General features: G+C 43.7%; 1 protein-coding gene across 2 annotated transcripts in view; it reads right to left on the reverse strand.

The window, feature by feature from the left end:
- MAOB (monoamine oxidase B) overlaps nt 1–15,170 on the reverse strand; it is a 116,844-nt gene that overhangs the window by 30,580 nt on the left and 71,094 nt on the right. The gene's annotated exons all lie outside the window — the stretch shown is intronic.

Genomic DNA, 15,170 nt, shown 5'->3' on the forward strand with positions numbered 1-15,170 from the left:
CTGGGGACATATCTGCACTACTTGGTTCTCCCGGCAGGGTAGGGTCACCTCAACACAGAGATAAAGGGCACACATTTCTCCAAAAACTAATAAGAAGACCTCCTGTAAATCACCTCTGGGAGGTTTAACTCAATGGCAGTTAAGGACACGCACAAAAACCACTCTGGGTCAACCTGAAAACCCAAGTCAGAAGTCAGGCTGTGCATTCTGTCATCTTTCACCCAACTTGGAATAACGCAAGGTCCACAGTCAACCAAAATCTCACCATAACTCTGAGTCATTCAGCAAAGATTCAGCTCATGTGGATTCTGTAGGCAGACAAGCGAGGTGTGAAATGAGATGAGATTTCACATTCATTCTTGTATTCATTCTGTGCCCATACTGGTCTTCTCTTCCCAACAAGGCCATAAGGTTCTCAGGGAAGATTTATGAGGCAGGCTTACTTTTCTTCTTATATTTGGTAGGGTTCTCCAGAGAAACAGAACCAACAGGATGTGTGTATGTGCAAGTGTGTGTGTGTGTGTGTGTGTATGGCAGAGTGTGAAGATTTATTTTACAAAATTGGCTCACACAACTATGGAGGCTTGGCAAGCCCAAAATCTACAGGGTAGGCCAGCAGGGTGGAGACGCAGAGAAGACCTGAAGTTCAAGTCCAAAGGCTGTCTGCTGGCAGAATGACCTCCTCCTTGGGGGAGCTCAGTCTTTTTTTATTTGGGCCTTCACCTGATTGGATGAGGCCCACCCACATTACAGAGGGTCATCTATCTAATCAAAGTCTACCGATTTCAGTGTTAATCTCATCCAAAAAATACCTTCACGGAAACACGTAGATAGTGTTTGACCAAATATCTGGGTATTGTGGCCTAGCCAAATTGACACATAACCATTGCACTTTCTAATCAACTTTATTCAGGTATAATTTACATACAATGTAACCATTTTAAATGCACAATTTGGGAAGTCTTGACACATGTGTGCAGCCATGTAACCCTCTCCCTTGCCACTTTCCAGTCAATTCCTGCCCCCTTCTTTTTTTTTTTTTATAGTCACACAAAACAATAGTAACTTTAATTGGTGGTCACACAAGTGTTACTTCTGGTTTGTTAAGTTTGCATCTCTTCTTTCAGTTTTATTGAGATATAATTGACATATAGCTCTGTGTAAGTTTAAAATGTACAGCATAATGACAATGTGTATACTGGGTTTTAAAAATATATTTAAAACATACTTTTTAAAATTTTAAAAACTTTAAAATTTCTAAGTTGATTGACACAAAGTGAGTTGCTTAATCTCCTTGGGCCCCAGACAGCAGTGTTTCCAACTCAGCATCTCGGCCCCATCACCTTCCTCCAGGAAGTATGCCCAGATTTCGTAAACAGCTGGGTTGGGCGGCATTCTCAGCATTGCCCAGCTCTCTGTTTCCCTTTCACCTGCCGCTACCTCTACCGTCCCGGCTTCATGCATTTATCGTTCTGCATCACCCACTGGGATCTAAGCTGCAAGAGCGCGGCTCTGGGGCTCGCCGACCTGGGTCAAGGCATGGCTCTGCCACTCACTAGCCATGTTGAGTTGCTTCACCTCTCTGTGCCTCAGTTTGCTCGCATGTAAAATGGAACGACAGTAACTACCTCATAGATGTGCTGGGAAAAGAAAGCGAGATGACCCATGTACGGCAGTGAACAGGACCTGCTGGCATCGATTGCTGGCACGCAGTAAGTTCACAAGACATATCTGATTTCATTTCAGCAGTGTGACCTTGACCTTGTTATCTGCTTGACACACAATGTCCTAAATTCCAAAACGATCTTTTGTACTTAGGTTTTGCCTTAGTCCTTTCGGGCTGCTATAACAAAAGACCATAGACGGGGGGTTTAAACAACAGAGATTTCTTTCTCAGAGTGCCGGAGGCTGGGAAGTTCAAGATCAAGGCACTGGCAGATTTGGCTTCTGGTGGGAGCCACTTCGTGGTTCACAGACGGCTGTCTTCTCGCTGTGTTCTCTCATGGCAGGAGAGACAAGGGAGCTCCCTGGGGTCTATTTTATAAGGGCACTGAGCTCACTCATGAGGGCTCCAACCTCATGATCCAGTCACCTCCCAAAGGCCCCGGCCCCTCACACCATCACACTGTGGCTTAGGATTTCAACATATGAATTTCGGGGGGCCACATTCCATCTAGAGCAAGTTTCTTACGCTATTGTTAACCTCCTCCTTTTGACGTCTGCCACTGAGCCCAGACCTGCTCTGACCTTTGCAGATCCCCACCAGCAGAGTAGTGCCAACCTCCGCCCCCCTCCCCACCCTACGCACCAAGGTACTCACACAAAGGAGGTGAGCGATGCAACTTCGAGAGCGTAGAAGCAAGTCAGGCTACCTAGCCGGGGCAGAGTGCCTCCAAGACCGGCATCCAAAGACATCTCCCTGCGTTCCTCAGTGTGGCAAAAGGGATCAGAAACTCTGCCCTCACCCGAAAGGTGTTCTTCACCTTTTCCCAGGGCAAGCCCCAGGAGTCAGACTGGGGTTCTCACGTTTTGAAACAACCGTCTCCACGCTCCCAGGAGCGGCCATGGGCTGTTGGCGCAGAGCCTGGTAGTGATAGAGCGGACACCAACTAATCAAATCTGCTGGGCTCTCACTCCTCTCCAAGTCATGGCTGGGGATCTCTGGCCGAAACAAAGTGTTTGTGCACACAAACACACACAAAATCCCCGAGTAACTAAATTGCTTGGCTGAATACTATTTTCTTCTCCTCCATCTTGGTCCTAAGGGTTTTTGGTTTTTTTCCCCCGTGTAAATGGTGACTATTCAACCTGCTTGTGCTTTTTTCTTTTTTTAAAAGATTTTACTTATTTATTTGAGAGAGAGAGCATAAGTGGGGAGAAGGGGGAGAGGGAGAAGCAGGCTCTCCGCTGAGCAGGGAGCCCGATGTGGGGCTCGATCCCAGGACTCTGGGATCATGATCTGAGCTGAAGGCAGATGCCTAACCGACTGAGTCACCCAGGCGTTCCTCAACCTGCTTGTGCTTTTATCTCTTTCTGTCAAGGTCACAAGTGTGTGTATAGGGAGGTGGGCGGGTAACATCTGGCAAATCATCATGAACCATCCACTGGCCATTAATTATATACTGGTGACTAATATCAAAATCCCTGTGATACAAATTAAGTAAGAATCATAGCAAGCGCCATGAGGAAGGGACACCGCCACAGGGATTCTGGAATTTGAGACCAAGGCACACCATCCTGTGGGCTCTCTGGAAGAAACAGTGGAGGGAAGTTAGGGGCAAACAGATGATATGGAAAAGTCCAAGCTCTTTGGGGGTCACTTTAGGGAGGGCGGGTGCTTGTGGAGAGGTAAGACAGGGCTGAAAGGCATATGTCCCTGCTGGTGGGGAGAAGGTGAAGCCCAGGAGCCATGCTTGATGTGACACATCATATGTGTGTGTGTGTGTGTGTTTGAGCCATTAAAGAAATTTTAGATGACAAAGAAAACTATAAAGAAACAGTAAGTATTCATAATCCCACCAAGTAGAAATCTATTGTGGGTATTAACATTTCAGCTATGTTTTTTTTTTTTTCATTTTTTCCTATATTTTATACATTCTATATTTGAGGCTCTATTGTACACACAATTATTGTCCTGCTAGTTTCCAGTCAGTATTGTATTCCAAACATTTCCCATGTCATTTAGTATTTACTCAATAAGCATTTCCCTTGATTATTACACAATATTCCATATATATAGTTTCTCAAACTGTGATCCAAGGAATCCCTTAGGGTCCCTCAAGTACATTCAGGGAGTCTGTGAGGGTCTCCCTTTCCCCAGCACACATGCAGGAAGATCTTCTTTGTTTCTTTCAACCAAAACAACATACTGCAACAGATTGAATGCTAATGTGGATACAGGACTCCAGCTCTCTGTTATCAAGCCAGATGTGAAAAAGAGACGCAAAAATGTAAATCAATGCTACTCACTCATTTTTTTTTGTTTTAGAAATTACTTTTTTCGTACAAATATGTTATGTTAAATTGTCATCGGGTTATTATTGTTATTTTAGGTGAATTAATATTTTTAAAAAATACTTAGTTTTAATTTCTAACATGGTAAATATAGATAGAGTCACATGAACAAAAGCTACTTGAGGTTCTCAATAATTTTTAAGAACGTAAAAGTGTTTATACATAGCAAACAGGACGTGCTCACTAAATAGATGTTGTTGATGGTTCATGATAAACATCCTGTCATTTATACAACCACTTCTTACCTATAAATCCACATCCACATTTTTGATTAATCGCCTTTGGATAAATTCTTAGAATCAAAATTCTTGGCCTGAAGATTTATGTTTGACTTTTTATTTTATTTTATATTTTTAAACATTAAAAATTTTTTTCATGGTTCTAAAAAAAATATGTAAGACATTCCATCCAAGAAAAATAGAATGCACATTTTCCTCAAGTACACACAGAAGAATCCCCTGGTCAAATCACATAAAAAGCCACAAGACAGATACTACAAATTTAAGAAGACTGTAATCCTACCAAGTATATTTTCCAACCACAATGGTACAAAACTAAAGACCAACACTAAAACAGAACTGGAAAGCCTACAATGTAAATATTAAATATTTAATATGTAAATATTAAACAGCACACTACTGCCCAAGCAATGAGCCAAATAAGAAATCAAACAGCAAATCAAAATATGTCTCAAAGCAAAAGAAAAAGAAAAAACCTATGGGACGCAGGAAAAGCAGATGTTTGAGTGAAATCTATGCTATAAATGCTTGTATTAGGGAAAACAATTTAGAGACGCCTGGGTGGCTCAGTCGGTTAAGCGTCTGCCTTGGGCTTAGGTCATGATCCCGGGGTCCTGGGATCGAGCCCCACATCGGGCTCCCTGCTCAGCAAGGAGCCTCTTTCGTCCTCTGCCTGCCACCCCCCTGCTTGTGCTCTCTCTCTCTCTCTCTCTGACAAATAAAATCTAAAAAAAAAAAAAAAAAAAAAGGAAAACAGTTCAAATAAACACCTTAACATGACGCCACAAGGAACTAGAAAAAAGAAAAAAAAACTTAGCTGAAATTCTGTAGAGGAAGGAAACAACAAAGAAAGATCAGAAATAAATAAAATAAAGACCAGAATAAACAGTAGCATAACGTTGAAAGTCATAACCAGTTTTTCCCAATAAATAAATAAATAAATAAACAAAATTGGCAATGCTTTAACTACTAAGCAAAAAAAAAAAGAGGAAAGCCTCAAAAACCAAACTGAGAAATGGAAAACAAGACACCAGATAACCGCAGAAATAGAGTGTGATAACAGATTACTAGCAGCAATTATATACTAACAGATTAGATCACTCAGAAAGAAAACCAGATCATTCCTAAAACCGCACAAGTTCCCAAGATTGAATCATCAATCTTGAATCCAAGAAATAGGTAATTCTAGACCTGTAATGAGAATGAAAGTTGAACAAGGACTCAAAAATGTCCCAGCCCAGAAAAGTCCAAGACCCCATGGTCTCATTGGTGAATTCCACCAAACATTTAAAAAAATAATAATTAATGACAATCTTTATCAGCATCTTACAAATAATGGAATAGAGGGAAGGCATTCAAAATCATTCTAGGTGGCCCGTGTTACCCTGCTACCAAAGCCAGATAAAAACAATATAGGGACAAGAAAGTCTAGTTTGTCCCATATAAGTATTGCTACTCCAATACTCTTGACCTCCTGTGCGCAATAAATGTTTCTCCACACCCTCACTTTCAATCTGCAGGAGTCTTTGGATCCAAAATGAGTCTCTTGTAGGCAGCCTATGTTTGACTATGTAAAGCAGACTTCTTGAACACCAGCGACCGACTTGATGATCACACGACCTTATTTTGTAGCCCGTGAGCCTCAGCAGACTCAGTGAAAACATCCGATATCTGCCTGCTGGACTCCCCGGCTAGCGAGCAGGTGAGCGGCTCTCAGAACCCGGCTGGCTCGGTGACGCCCCCCTCACTCCCATCACCTCCAATGCTCCAGATAGCCTGCTCTTCTCCTGACTCTGGTTCTCTGGAGGCAAAGACCCCACATCCTGATTTCTGTCCCATCTAGGAAGTCCCTTTGCCATTTTATTCCCGGTCTCTGCCAGGAGAAACAGGTGGCCTGGCCCTTCTTAGATCCAGCTCCTCAAGAGCGACCTTTCCCTCTCAGGATGTCTTCTCTGTTGTTCATGGGAATCTTGCCCTTTCTCCCTGTGGGGAGCCAGAGCAGGCTGCCCAGCCCTCCAGAACTCAGTCATTTTTACGGCTATCGGCAAGGATGATGCTTAGGGCATAAACAAATTTGGAGGACCAAGCTTTACTTTCAATCTGTATTTCCAGTTTGGAAGAAAAGACATGGAAACGTGCCCATGGGGGATAAAGAAAGGAAGTCCTGTAAAGTCTACGTAGCAAATGGCTTTCTTCCTCTGTTCATGTGTTCACATTTTTTTTTTTTTTTTAAGAGGGAGAGAGTGAGCCGGGGGCGGGGGGGAGCCTGGGAGCCCAGGAAAGGACTGGAATTATCCATGTAGGGAGAAATGGCCAAGATGGGGGCCATGATGGCCAAGATAGTAGGCAAAGCCCCACAGGAAAAGTAATAACAAACAATGACGACACCAGCTAACACAGAGTGTGTACTCTGTTCAGGATGTGTTTGGTGCATTTTACATGTGCGGATTCATTGATCTGCACAACGACCCTTTCAGATGGCGAAACTGAGGCAGATGAAATAGCGATCATCTGCTCAAGGTCTCATAACCAATAAGCAGCAGCAGGATCTAAATTCAGACACTCAAAGGCCAGTACTCTTGATCACGAAGAATCCCAGCCTCTTAACTGTAACTATGGAACATCCCGGGGCTCACGGTTTTCATTAAGTTATTTAATTTAATTCTCACAACAACCCAGCAAGTAAACTGCTAATTGTAAGTTTCATTTTACAGATGAGTTCTGAAGCACAGAGAGGTTGAGTAACTTGTTCAAGGTCACACAGCTTGCATGCAGTGGGAAAAGAATTTAACCTCAGGTTCATGTATTCGGGGCTCAAGCTCTTACTTAGGTCTCTGCTCTAAGAGCCACTGCCCAATTGATTTAAAGAAGGTCTCTGGGGGCGCCTGGGTGGCTCAGTCGTTAAGCATCTGCCTTCGGCACAGGTCATGATCCCAGGGTCCTTAGATCGAGCCCCACATTGGGCTCCCTGCTCAGCGGGAAGCCTGCTTCTCCCTCTGCCTGCTGCTTCCCCAGCTTGTGCTCGCTCTCTGACAAATAAATATATAAATAAAATCTCAAAAAAAAAAAAAAACAAAGAAGGTCTCTGGAAGGCCATTTAGATCTGATAACCATTTGAGATTCTCAAACCAGGGGAACCTAGTGATGCGTTCAGTGACCAGCCAGATCTTTCCTGTGGTGGTCCCTCCCGTTCTCAGGCAAGGAACAGCCCAGCCCATCTCAAATGGCTGCCATGTCAGCTCATTCCCTCATTCATTCAACAAGTATTTCTTGAGCCCCTCCCACGTGCCTCTCCCCCTTCCAGCTCCGGGGGCAGAGTAGTGAGCCACCACAGACAACAGTCCCTGCTCTCCTGGGAGCTTAGAGTCTAATAGGTGAAAACAAAATAAACTAACAACCCAGGCATTAAACAAAAGAAGTAAGACAATCACGACGTATATTAGAAGGTGTAAGAGCTATGAAGAAAAAGAGAGCTGGAAAGACAAAGAGGAAGTGTTGGTGGTTTGGGGTTGATTGCAATTTTTTAAGATTTTATATATTTATTTATTTGAGAGAGAGCACGAGCGGGGAGGGGAGCAGAGGGAGAGGGAGAAGCAGGCTCCCCGCTGAGCAGAGAGCCAGACGTGGGGCTCCATCCCAGGACCCTGAGATCATGACCTGAGCAGAAGGCAGACGCTTAACCGACTGAGCCACCCAGCTGCCCCTGGGGTTGATTGCAATTTTAAATAAGGCGGTCAAGGAAGGCCTCCCTGAAAAGGTGACATTTGAGGGAAAGGATAAGAGAGGACAGAGAGGGAACCACACGACTGTCTCGGGGAGGGGGGCGCAGCGCTTCCGGCAGAGGCCCCAGTGGTGTCCTGGGATGCGCCCTTGCTCACTGCACCAAATCCAGGCTCCTGCGCCCATTTCTCAAGGTGGCTGCCAAGGACATGACCTCTGTGCTCTGGTCAGGGAGACATGTTTCTCTGATCTCAGCAGCCCATCATCATCACTGCATTATTGCTGCTTCCTCTTTCGAAGGTCCTTTGCCTTCGGATCTCCATCAGTGCAAAGCTTGAACTACTCTCTATGTCCAGCTCCAGACACTTTTTTCAAGAAGACTTCCAAGATTCACCTCACCCCCAATCAGTGCACTACATTTAAAGTTCACTCCATTTTGAGCCCCTGCCATATTAGCTGGGACCTGCCCATGTTATCTTGATAGTATTCTCTAGGTGTTCCACATGGGTATCTCTTCTCTTTCCAGCCCCTTCGGGAAAGGATCAATCATTTGCATCCTCCCATAATATGTAAGAATGTTATCTATTTAATCAATGTTGGACAAGCTTTGGATGATTGGATGGATGAACGGACAGATAGATGGGTGATTGGATGAACAGAGCTGCAGACTGAATGTGTGTGTGTGCCCCCCCCCCAAATTCATAGGTTGAAACCTACCCTCCCATGTGGGATGGTATGAACTGGGGCCTTTGGGAAGTCATGGGGTCAGATGAGTTCTGCCCTCATGGATGAGCTCAGGGCCCTTATAAAAGAGACTCTGGAGAACTTCTGCCACGTGAGACACACAGAGAACACAGCGATATCAAATTTGCTGGCGCCTTGATCTTGAACTTCCCAGCCTCTAGAACTGTAAGAAATAAGCTTCTGTTATTTATAAGCCACCCAGTCTCTGGTATTCTATAATAGCAGCCTGAACTAAGGCAAATTGTGTAAAAATAAGAAGAGGAATTCTTTAGGGTCTGAGACCGAAGTCTGACTGTTTTCTAAACACAATCGAAATTAATTTTTTCTGAAAAAATTAAAGTGCTCAGAGTAGGAAGCTTAAGATTGTAACTCTCCCCCCCACCAAACACCTAATCAGTATCTTTGTCCTCTTGATCTTCATCATTTGTTGTAATTACACCTGCCAATGGAGACAGACCCGGAGTTCCACAGGGGAGAGTGTCCAAAATTAGCTCATATATTTACCTCACAGACTCAGTGTGTGAGAAATACGCAGAGGTTTTGTTGTTGTTGCTGTTGTTTAAGATTTTATTTTTAAGTAATCTCTACACCTAACGTGGGACTTGAACTCACAACCTCGAGATCAAGAGTCACACACTCCACCAGACTGAGCCAGCCAGGTGCCCCCAGAAAGACATGAAGTTTTGTGCCCCTTAATCCTGAGCCACTTATATTGGCCATTTCCAGCCATATCACATTACAAACCATCAGGACACACCACTGATGCCAAGAGGTTGTTTCCAAAGCAGAATAATGCCCACAGCTAAAATCGGTTTTCCCGTGCCAATTTTTTTCAGTCTTTGATTTAGTAGACACATTAAGTGTTTATTTGTTCAAATAACACAGGTATCTAAAATAACCCAACAAGCACCATCCCTTTATTTAGGGCATATAATTTCTGAACAACATATTACCCAACATGCACCAGCACTAGCGAAGTTCCAGAGTGCTCTGGCCTTGAATAATGTGCTTTTCAAAAATAGAGACAGCTACCCAGCGGCCTTAGCTTTTCCAGGAGAAATCTTGGCGCGCATAAAAGGCTGCGCTGTCACAATGCTGGGGATTATACGACAGCCAAAAACTTGAAGCAGGGGTTCTTGCCCTTCTCTGGGACAAGCGGCCCTCTGAAAATCTGCTGAACACCATGGAATCTCTCCAGTCAAGTGCACACATACAGACAATTCTGCAGAAAACACTGAGTGGGCTTGAAACTTATCTGCAGCTCCTTCCCCAAGAGTGCAGGAATTTGGGGGTAAAAAAGGGTCAGGACAATACCAAGGGTTGGTGAGATTCAGAAGCAACCAGAACTCTCACACCCCGCTAGTGGGAGTCTAACATAGTCTCACCACTTTGCAAAGCTGTTGGGCACTATTCACTAAAAGCTGCGTATGGTGCGTAGCTTACGACCCACTTCTGGATGCCCAAGGAAATGTTCTCCAAACGCTACGCAAGAATGTTAAATGTCCCTTAACGGTAGTATGGACGAAAAGCTGAATTATATTCCCACAGTGGAGCACCATACAGCAAGGAGAATGATCTACAATTACCCGGAATGACACACTTGCATTTCACAACACAAAATGACAAAAGCAGCCAGACCCGAAGATGACAGGCTTTACGATTCCACTTATATAAAGTTCGAAAACAGGCAAAACTAATCTACAAAAGTACTAGAAGTCAGGCGAGCAGTTATCCTTGGGCATAGTGTCAGTAAGGGAGCATGAGGAGGCCTCCGAGGGCTGACCATGTTCTGTTTCTTGGTCTGAGTGCTCGCCTCATGGTTGTGTTCACTTTGTGGAAATTCATCAAGCTGGACATTTAGGTTGTGTCTCCTTTTCTGTAGGTATGTCATACATCAGTAAAAATTTACGTACTCTGAATAGACGAGAAAACATCGAATTGTACACTTTAAGTGGGAGAACTATATTGTAATATGACTGCTATTTCAATGAAGTTGTTTTTAAAAAGTTAATGGTTGATGTAACTTCTGAATTCAGGGTGAGGAAGGTTAGCAGCCAGAAAAGGAGCCCTGGAATGTCTTTTTTTTTTTTTTAAAGGTTTTATTTATTTGACAGAGAGAGAGAGAGTGCGTACATGAGTGGGGGGAGCAGCAGAGGGAGAGGGAGAAGCAGACTCCCCGCTGAGCAGGGAGCCCGACGTGGGGCTCGATCCTGGGACCCCGGGATCACGACCCAAGCTGAAGGCAGACGCTTCACCGACTGAGCCATGCAGCCCTGGAACATCTTAAGAAACATAAATTCATTGACTACTTGAGTAGAAAGGAACTTCAGGCTTTAATCTCGGCCCAGCCAGCACTGATCTACTGTCATGGAGAAAAGCTTCCTGCCCAAGCTGATGCATCATGGTGGCCTCCAGATCACTACTTAAGGGTCCCTTCCTTGGAAAGAAGAGTTCAGTATCCATACTGACCATAGGCGACTGACTTCTTTGGGGAGAGAAACAAGAGGAAGTGGTTCCAAAGGCAAGTTCCTTTTTGGAGTCCAGTTGTTATCGAGTGTAGACAGTTAGACATCAAGATGTATCTAGAATACAACCACGACTCACCTCCTTCACTGTTACCTCCCTCGTCCAAGCCACCACCAGCCCTGGCCTTGATCACTGCATTAACTTCCTGAACTCTCTCTCTGCTTTCAACTTTTGGCCCCCAGAGTCTCCCAGCAGCCAGAATGAGCTTTGTAACATATAACTAGAGCATGTCACTCTCCTGACCAAATTCTTCTAATGGCTTTCCACCACACTTACCAGAAATCCAAGGTCCTTACCATGGTCAACAAGACTTACATACTTCTCTTTCTTCATCTACCACCTTTATTTATTTATTTATTTGTTTATTTATTTATTTATTTTAGAGAGAGAGAGAGACTGTGTGTGAGTGGAGGGGAGAGGGGCAGAGAGGGGGAGAGAGAGAATCTTAAGGAGGCTCTATGCTCAGCGGAGAGCCAGAGTCCTGGCTTGATCTCATGACCCTGAGATCATGACCTGTTCCGAAAATCAAGAGTCTGATGCTCAACCAACTGAGCCACCCAGGCGCCCCTAACCCTATTTTTAAATAACAGCTTTATGCAGATATCATTCACATACCATAAAATTCATCTTTTTTATTGTAGTAAAATATACATAACATAAAATTACAATTCTAACCTTCTTTAAGTATACAGTTCAGTGCCATTAAGTAAACTCACGATGTTGTGCAACCATCCCCACTATCCATTTTCAGAACATTTTCATCATCCCAAAGAGAAACTTCATACCCATTGAATACTAACTCTACATTTTCCCCTCCCATTAAGTCCTGGTAATCTCTATCCCACTTTCTGTCTTTATGAATTTGCCTATTCTAGATAACTCTGTAAGTGGATTTTGTGTCTTAATTTATTTCAATTAGCATAGTGTTTTCCAGGTGCATCCATGTTGTAGCATGTATCAGAATTTCCTTCCTTTTTAAGGCTCTTTTTTAAGAGCCATTCTGTGAGTCAGGTGGGAAAGGTTCTATAACAGTCCATTTTATGGATAGACTGCATTTTATTTATACATTCATCTGTTGATGGACATTTGGGTCGTTTTCACTTTTTGGCTATTAGAGTAATGCTCTGTGAACATTTGTGCATCGATCCATTTTACAGATGAGGAGAGTGAGTCCTAGGATAAATGACCTTCCCAGGATCGCAGAGTTAACCAGGGGTGTTCATATTCAGGTGTGCTTAAAGTCAAGCTAGTTCCCCTACTCATGACATCTCTCATGCAGCAGGAGATCCAAGATCTGGATGGTCACCGATGCACAAAAATGGCAGGCAACAACATGGCCCCCCTCATCACCATTCCACTCTGTTGGCTTATATGTAATTTAACTTTAAAAGCCCTAGGCAGAGAGACAAAGCAAAGGATAACTACCAAATTAGAACTAACACTATATTTAGCCAAATGATGAAGAGAATCAAAATTGTCTCACTGATAGGCTTGGATGGGCCCAAGAAAAATCTCTAGGCGTCGCAATTTTAAGTACCCCTGACACTTGGGCAATTTCTTCTTTCACTCGGTAAAAATGTATTCACTGCAAGGTATGAAACAGCCACCGCATAGTGCTCTGAAGAGACAGAAATGAAATAAGACACAGTCCCAGGCTCAAGGAGTTCCAAAGTCTAGTTGGAGGGGCAGGTTCGTGGAAGCAGAGAATTACTGCACCATGATTATAATGTGGCACATGGCTGGCCTCATGGCATCACCTGGCTACATGGCTGCATATTGTAAAGGCCCTTGATGGAACCCTGAGTCTTTGAGGAAAGTGAGCTATTTCATGGAGAGCGCAGTTAGCAGGATTCATGACTGCATCTATCTTATCCCCGACACCCTTATGCTTCTCTCCCCAGGGCCATTCTCTTCGCCAAATGGCAAGCTCTACAGAAGTCCCAATCAGTAAAGCTTGGCCTAGAATTACTGAAGGTAAGAGAGGTCTACCCAGTGGTCCATGTGGTGGATGCTGTGATAAGCTTGCCCATATCCCCATTCAGAAGCAAGGGAGTTATTTCTTCAGCTGCTAACATTATTCCTGGCAGGCAGCCCTTGGTTCTTAGCCCCCTTCAGAGATTACCCCAGCTGCAAAAAATCCACTTGTCCAAGGTTAGGCCACCTTCTCTGGGAAGCTCACTTCCAATAACTGAAAGATATGAGGGTATCAAGTCCTTGTCCTTCTGCCCCACTCAGAACAGCTCTGGAGGGTCGTCCCATCTTCGGAATTCCTTTCAGGGTTGGCTGAGGCTTCCATTGAAACTACATCACAGTTTGACTTCCTCTGATGGCTCTTCCCTTCCTATCCAAGCTGTTGATCCCCAGTGCACTCCCTCATCATGCTAATCTCATGAAAAACGTCTAGAACCAAGCACAGTGGGACCTCATTTGAGAAGAGGGGTTTTCTGGAAGTAGGATTAGTGGGGAGGTCCCAATCGTCTTCTCCATTATCCTCACCAGAGACTTGCTGCAGGAAATGGGCAATATAGTGACAACGGCCACAAACGTACTCAGATAGGTTTACAGACCGAAAGGGGGAAACTGAGAGCAGAAAGTTTGTGACGAGGCAAAGCTCACTTCTACATCACAGGTCATAGTTTAAAAATCCCATTAATGTCCACGTGAAGGTTTGTGCCAGAAGCAAGAGTTAAATTTGCCATCTTAAAAATGTTTGCAAGGCTACTGGGTATTTACCCCAAAGATACAAAAGTAGGGATCCGAAAGGGTACGTGCACCCTGATGTTTATAGCAGCAATGTCCACAATAGCCAAACTGTGGAAAGAGCCAAGATGTCCATCGACAGATGAATGGATAAAGAAGATGTGGTATACACACACACACACACACACACACACACACACAATGGAATATTATGCAGCCATCAAAAGGAATGAGATCTTGCCATTTGCAACCACGTGGATGGAACTGGAGCGTATTATGTTGAGCGAAATAAGTCAATCAGAGAAAGATGTGTATCATATGACCTCACTGATATGAGGAATTCTTAATCGCAGGAAACAAACTGAGGGTTGCTGGAGTGGGGGGTGGGGTGGAAGGGATGGGGTGACTGGGTGATAGACACTGGGGAGGGTATGTGCTCTGGTAAGCACTGTGAATTGTGCAAGACTGTTGAATCTCAGATCTGTACCTCTGAAACAAATAATGCAATATATGTTAAGAAAAAAAAAAAGAAGAAGAAGAAGGTAGCAGGAGGGGAAGAATGAAGGGGGGGAAATCGGAGGGGTAGATGAACTATGAGAGACGATGGACTCTGAAAAACAAACAGGGTTCTGGAGGGGAGGGGGGTGGGAGGATGGGTTAGCCTGGTGGTGGGTATTGAGGAGGGCACATTCTGCATGGAGCACTGGGTGTTATGCACAAACAATGAATCATGGAACACTTCATCTAAAACTAATGATGTAATGTATGGGGATTAACATAAGAATAAAAAAATGTTTGCAAGGAATTAAAAAAAAAAAAAAACTAAGAAAACTCCTACAACATGTTTTGAGTTATTTAGGAAAGAACCTTGGAGTTAAAATCCACATGATCTCCAAATTCCCATGAATCTTAAACAAGTCTTAATATTGAAATCTTCTCTTCTATGCATTTTTAATATGCTCTGCTAGCTGCATTAGCTTACGTGTAATCTTAAATTAGAGAAAAGGTCACTTTTAGTCTCATTAAGACTTCATAGATCCTCCATAAATCATTTACATAGAAGGTAGTTTTCCCAGCTCTAATATTCTAGTATAACTAAGAAATCTAACGTGGTTTTTCACAGACAAAAACATAAAGTGCTTGTGAAAATAGCCATTATTCAAGAGTTGTAAAATTCCATGCCCGTATAGGTATGTTATGGCTTGGAAAATTGTACTACAAAAGTGT

The sequence above is a fragment of the Mirounga angustirostris genome, unplaced genomic scaffold (genome assembly GCF_029215605.1).
Source record: "Mirounga angustirostris isolate CCGP_5_RB_7025 unplaced genomic scaffold, mMirAng1.0.hap1 SCAF_11, whole genome shotgun sequence".
NCBI classification, from domain to species: Eukaryota; Metazoa; Chordata; class Mammalia; order Carnivora; family Phocidae; genus Mirounga; species Mirounga angustirostris.